The sequence below is a fragment of the Dermacentor albipictus genome, chromosome 2 (assembly GCF_038994185.2).
Source record: "Dermacentor albipictus isolate Rhodes 1998 colony chromosome 2, USDA_Dalb.pri_finalv2, whole genome shotgun sequence".
Lineage (NCBI taxonomy): Eukaryota > Metazoa > Arthropoda > Arachnida > Ixodida > Ixodidae > Dermacentor > Dermacentor albipictus.
The window spans coordinates 204,421,545-204,428,540 of NC_091822.1; the positions used below are offsets into that span (position 1 = coordinate 204,421,545).

General features: G+C 45.5%; 1 long non-coding RNA gene across 1 annotated transcript; it reads left to right on the top strand.

Moving 5' to 3' along the window:
* Positions 1-600: 600 nt before the first annotated feature.
* LOC135903437 (uncharacterized) lies at positions 601-4,407 on the top strand. Its single transcript, XR_010564798.2, has 3 exons — positions 601-642; positions 3,260-3,469; positions 4,304-4,407. It is a non-coding gene; the product is annotated as an uncharacterized lncRNA (long non-coding RNA).
* Positions 4,408-6,996: the final 2,589 nt, after the last annotated feature.

The following is a 6,996-nucleotide window of genomic DNA, read 5'->3' on the forward strand; positions in this document are numbered from 1 at the left end:
TCTTCCGCAATTCCAACACGAAATTCTAAAGGCCAGTTACCGACTGACGAAGAAAGATCTCGATTGAAAAAACTGCTCCGCAGGGCTCGAACGAACTTTTCTGCGGATTTCCTCCCGTAGCGTGTTAGCCGTCGTCTGCTACGGCAGGCCCACCTCCGGCGGCGCCACCGCCGAGGCCGCGCCGAGCGGAGGATGAGGGAAGTGAATGGCGCTACTTTGGGAGATTGAGGGGCTTTAATTTGTTTGGTCGACACACCACGTTGGTTGTAGTGAATGCTCCTTGCAGTAAGGTGGAATTTGAGTTATATTTTAGAAGTGCCTAGACAAAACGTGCTCCTTGTCGTGTGCAGTAACCATCCCAAACCCTCCGGACTCGTGTAACGCAATTAGTTCGCCGTGTGTTTCGAGCGATCCACCAGTGTCGTCAGTGAGTGCCCTAGTACAGCGCCCGTCCGAGCTGCCTGCCCGCGCTCTCGTGAAAAGTCTGGAACTGGGGCTTCGAATTGTAGTGTTTGGAAGACTGTTGAAGGTTGTGCTTTTGTGGAGCTGGAGTTCATCGGAAGTTCTACAGTGCTTGCGCCAGAAAAAACGTCAGTGCCTCTGTACCTGTTAGACGAAGGAGCGTTTGCCAAGTCTTGAAAGGTAAGCAAGTTTGGCGCTTGCGCGCATTCTTGAAGCTTATGATTTACGTAATGAGCGTTGTGTAACTAGCTAGAGCAAAGCGCTTTCCTATCGTATGTTAGCCATGTTGCTGTGCACATTTAGCAAGCAATTTCACGAAAGCTTCCTCTGATGTTACAGCTTACTTGCATTCTGCTACCCGCCTTGATTGCTATGCCTGAATGGGCACACAATTATGAAAACACATTGAAAGTTGGTGTTCGTTCGGTAGTTTCCTGGCAAGAAGTTATACGCTATATAGGCATTCCCGCAAGTACAGTACATGTGTAATGTATGCGTCGATGTATCATGGGCTTCGCGCGTTGACACACGATTGCTATGTTTGACGCTTAAGCAGATAGAAGCTTGTATGAAGATTTTTGTATGTACAGTAAAAGCTCGTTAATTCGAACCGCAAGGGGAAGCCGCTTCAGTTCGAATTAACGAAAGTTCGAACTAACGAAAGTGAAGGAGAGCAACAGTACACTGCGATTTGGAAGCAGTAGGGCATGTCAGAAAGTGATGGCGTGTGCCGCGGGCACACGCCATCTTCAAGTCGAAGCTCTGGGTCCGACTGTGCCACACCACCGATGTCCACCGAAACGAACGTTAGCCGAGGCTTAACACTATCACAATGATTCGCGACGGCCGATACCTCCTAAGCTGAAAACAGAGGTGCACAACCGATGAAGACTGCCGAGACAAAGACGCTGAACATGTGAAGGTGGCGAAGGCCCCGATTCGTTGGTTCTTGATTGCAAGCGCAGCTGCGACGTACTTGATTCGCTGTGTTTTGGCGCTTGCCGTGCCATCTCCGCACAACATTAGCAGCTGTACAAGATTTGCAAAGCCTCCGAGATTCGCAACGGGCACGACGTCTTGGAGGTTACGTAGAACATAGAGGCGGCAGCCGCCACTGCCTTCTGGCTGACCCCGCGTCGGCTAGATTTTTTTCCGATTTTGCCTTCTCTCGCCGTTCTCTCCGTTTCGGAGGCAATACAGCCTTCTGTGTAGGCAGTAGGCGCTTTTCTCTGGCCGTGTGCCAGGTGAGCGTAGTTGGAATTATCCGTGAGGGAACCTTCTCGCGTTCGAATTAACGGACTTTTTTATACATAGACTGCTGTGGAGCTTGGCCGGACCAAATCGTACAGTTCGAATTATCCATAAATTCGAATTATTGAAGTTCGAATTAACGAGCTTTCACTGTATATAGTTCGGTTTGGAGGTCCGCGTCGCGAGAACCTGTGTGTATTGTTTATGTTCTTGAGTGTCTTCGCGTATTTGTCTTCTATGTTACAGAGCGAATATAGGCCGATATTACAATAACGAGGTGCATTTTTAATCTAGACATTTCAATCAGACGCCGGCCTTTAAGAAAGACAGACCAACCAAATCTTAATAACGAGATGTCAGCTCTTGCAATCCTAGGTTGCGGCAGTGCGTAATAATTTAAAGACTGCGATTTTGTAGCGATACTTAAACCTCGATTCTATATCACTCTTCTCGCCCACCGCTAACGGCCGGCAGCTGCAGTACGTAACACGGGCCGGGGCGTCGGTCAGCCTACTAATGAATAGCCAAAAGGAATACCATCGCTACAAAATCGCGGTCTTTAAATTATTACGCAAATTTTGTGCACAATGAGATGTTATAAACACACCTTGCATGTACATGAAAAAAAGGTTTACAACAGAGATGACATATATGTATGGGCACATATATGTGTCAATAAAATACTCGAGCCGCTTTCTGCCTACAGAAAAAGAAGTTATGTCTCCTCGAGGGCATGGCTGCTTGTACTAATGAACCTCTACGGGAAGGTTTTCTCTAATCCCTATTTTTGATATCTAAAAGCTTATGTGGCATGTACAAACTGCTTGCGTCACTTTCTCATTGGTACGAGCCGTCTAAAATTTCATTTTCAGTAATAATTGCAATAATTAACTCCTTTCACCTGTCTTCTAATGACTAAAGTTCTATGCTTCTACCTTGACAAACCTTTTGGGAAATTAGTTTGATGAGGCCCAATATACAGGGCTTTCTAAATTGAAGGTATCAGTACCTATTAAAGTCTATGCTAACTATGCAAGTGCTGCTTGTGTATGTGGTTTATTCACTCTGTCAGACAAAATCTTTACATCCAAGTGCAGTCAGTAAATTGAAAACTGCATGTCTGCAAGGGGAAGTCAGAATTGTATTTGAAGACAATTGCATCTTGTTTGATAGTTCTCGGGCACTTGTGCGTCACTAATCGAGCACAGCTTGGCCCAATACTCGATGAGGCTTGAAGCTTTCAATGTCTGCTAATCACTAAAACAGCACCAGATCTCACTCTGTGTCAAGGGGTGGCACACATTTGGTTAGTTCTAGGCAGATGCATGTCTTTCTTTCGCATTGAAGTTCCCAATACTTTCTAGTCTTATGTAAAAGTACACAGCTCAGTACAATGCATGTATGGTATACGTAAGGCTGCTTTGTTCTTTAAACCGAATCAACAAGAAGCAGCGATTTACGTTATTGCAAACCTTACCCTACTTCCTAACCATTCCTTGATCAAACGTGTATAAAATGAATCTGTGGTTGTTTTATTCTTTCACAGGTAGACATCGGTGACGGTGTATACGTTGAAAAGGGCCTGCTGAAGAGGCTGTGCCTGGATGCTAACAACTCAGGCTTTCACTTCGCGGAGGGCCTCCTTAAAGCTCCTTTTTCAATAGAAGACGTTGAAGGGAGGTCCTTCTTTGGGCGGCTGTCAAATGCCTTCCACAGAAGGATCCGTTGGATTCCAAGAAGGTCAACACCATAGTAGGTATGTGTGTCACAAAGAAGCATCTTTATATTCTTTGTGCAGTTTTCAACAAAATTCCTTTCATGGCAATTTCAGTGCTATCTTAGGGTATACTCTTTTCTTTCCTGCTAAAATAGCTATTAACCTGAATATAATAGCATATTATAATGCAAGCTTTGCCACCATAACTAGAAAATTGTCATTACTGTTGGCATATGTATTTTTGTGATAGAGGCCCTGGTCATATGAATGCACTGATAATATAATATCCTGTCTTGTGGAAAGCTAACATGTTTAGTAACAAGCTCACTTTGACAATGTCTGCCTGCACAGCAAAGGCATTTTCTAATCTTGCTGTAGAACGTCCGTAATGCCTGTTCAACTGCTTAGATGTTGCTTGTATCATTTCGTGGTTCTTAAGTGCAACAAAAAAGTGAACTCTTCTATGTACCTGTGCCCAAGCAAAGCTGCAGCACAGTTATGACTGGCACCTTGCCTTTCCTAAGATAATTCACACATGAAACTTCCATGTACTGGTCACAATACGAATATCGAAGTTCATTAAACTGAAGTTGATTTACAGCTTTTGTTTGTTGATGACAATTGGTATGATAGAGTTTATGTATCATGCATCTGTTGGTGTCACGCACATTCATCACGCTCCCAGCTTTAATGCATTAATTCAGTCATTTCATGCATATTTAGGACTTTGCACAAAACAGGTGGAGATGTTTAGAGCTCACAGGGTTGAAAGCTTGTCTCTTGTGCACTTCCTTTTTAAGAAACAGATGCATGGTGTGTTGCAATGTCACTGTAGCAAAACTAATATATTGCCCTTTTTCTTCTCTTTTCTAGACTACACAACGCAACATTTCAGCCTACTTCAAGGGCAGCTGGAGAACTCGTCCTCCTTACTAGCCCGTGGATATTAAATGGATGTGTTCAAGCACAAATGGAAACCACACCCAGCCACACCCAGCCACTTGGCAATCCCTATTCGCCACAGACAGATAGTTGACAGGATGTTACTAGCCAGTCGCTAGGGTATATAAAGGTGGTTATTGAATAGTCGCTGCACAGTTTTTAGGAAGCAAGTAAAAATTTTATTCAGAAATAATCAAAGCTTATTTTTGCAATATATAATTGCATAAGTAATTACCTCTGAATAAAATTTTTATGTACTTCCTAAAAACTGTGAAGCGACTATTTATTAACCACCTTTATACATCCTAATGACTTCCTAGTAACATCCTGTCAACTACCTGTGGCGAATAGTCGAAAGGATGTTACTAGCAAGTTGTTAGGATGTATGAAGGCGGCCAAAAAAATATAGTTGCTTCACAGTTGACACTTTCTAACGACATAAAATAATAAGCAGTCGGTAAGAATTCTATCGACATTTTATATCTATACTTTCAATTCAATATCGGTGGCCAATAGTCGGTAGGAGGTTACTAGGAAGTTGTTACGGTGTCTAAAGACGGTTTATAGAATGTCGATAGGTTCTGGTAACACTTGTCTAAAGACGGTTTATAAAATCTTACTAAAATTTTTGTAAGGCAACAAGGAAAAAAGGAAAGATCGCTGCAGCGCGCAATTGTGGATGAGCTTTTTTCACAGAGGCTAAACCAAACCATCTGTTCTGTTGCAAGAATTCACCGTTTTTGGCAAAAGTCAGGCAACAGGCCGGCGACAGTTTACTTCCAAGATTTCCTAGAAAAAGAAGCGGTCATGCGCAATGCTAGAAAGCTCAAAGGCACTAACATGTATTTGCAAAATGATTACAGCCAGTATACCCTGCGTAAAAGGCACCTTCTATGGGAATCTGCTGAGGCCGATAAATCTCAAACAAAACATGTTTTCCTTGTTACAAAAGACCAAGGGCCAAAAATTAAATCTTGCTTACCTCAGTAAGGAAGCCTTCATTTCGGTGAGGCTACCTTATGTCACCCTGAAAGCTTCCTTACTGAGGGGCCCTCGGTGAAGGCTTCCTCGGTGCTTCCTCAGCATAAGGTAGCTACAAAGCTACCTTCATGCGTCCTTACGCCGCTCCTGGCCCTGAACGAGCGCTTCACCTTAGTGCTTATCCACGTGACGTTTGCTTGCGCATGCGCGCTGTCGCCCACCTGCGGAGAAGCGCGAGCACGGTACGTCTTGCCAGGCATGTTCGTTTCAGTCGCGCGTGTGGCATGATAGCGTTCCTAGACGTTGCACGACGCCGGCGTGCCAGCGTTGGTGGAGCACATCAAGTTTTGCACTGTAATGCGCTACATTTTTGAAGTTTAGTAAACAAAACTAGAAGAAGGCGTCCACACTTCTCTATATTAGCTCCTCAATTTAAAGATTGCGCAGTGATAGAACATTTTTTTTCTTTAATTACCGTGTTTACGTAGAACCTTTAAGAGATAGTCTCGAACCCAGACATACGGCAACCGTTCCTTACGTGAGGACGGGTGAAGGGAGCTTTCAGAGTAGGCTCGCTTCCTCCATCGGTCCTTCGCTGTAAGGAGGCCTCACGTAAGGTCAGGAAGCGCTCGAAGGAAAGGAAGGTTTCATTGTTTGGGCCTAAGCATTCATGGCAGCCTCTACAATGGGATGACATCAGTAATCAGCGCGTCCATTTATGCGTTGCATATTGCAATCACTCAGTTCAGCCCTTGGGCGCGGCCGGGCAGCCACCATTACCACGTGACGTGACGTCACGACAGCCGGAGGAAAAGCTGGGCCCCAACTCGCGCGGTCGCGTGCGGCCGCAGCCACCACCTGACTCCCGCTCCTCCCGCTAGGGGCGCTGTGCTGGCGCGTGACGTCACGGAGGAAAAGCTGGGCCCCAACTTGCGCGGCCGCAGCCACCACCTGACTCCCGCTCCTCCCGCTAGGGGCGCTGTGCTGGCGCGTGACGTCACGGAGGAAAAGCTGAGCCCCAACTCGCGCGGTCGCGCGCGGCCGCAGCCACCTCCTGACTCCCGCTCCTCCCGCTGTTTCCAATGTACTTTCCATGGGTGCCAAGAACGCCGTTGTAGCCGGTGCTGGAGCTGCGCTTGTACATTCTGCATTAGCTTCACCGGCAACCACGTATATAGCCGCTACAGCATTTCTCGCCTCACTACTGGTACTTGCACACAGAATGACCAAGAATTAAAATAGCTAAACCAAGTGTTACCGAGTAAATCCAAGTATAACCAAGTATTGCCGAGAAAATCGAATGCCGCCAAGCAATACCTCGCCCTCAAAAAAAAAAAAGACCACGCAATATGCAACGCATTCTTGGCTTAACCAAGCTAAGCCTGGCCATTTTTTCGAGCAGCTCGTAAACCACGTGATAGTCATTGACTGGACACGCGTAGTAGTTCAAGAGAACTGAGATTGCCAAGTTTTAAGGCCCGCAGCTTAATAAGTAAATCTGAACACCTGGTGCAACTTCTTTTTAATATGATCCCCACGTAACCGTAGGTTCTGAAACGTGGCTACATGGGTAAATCATTGATGCAAATTTAATTCCCCCTTCATATCAAATCTTTCGACGCCATTGCACCAGTCAAGGTGGA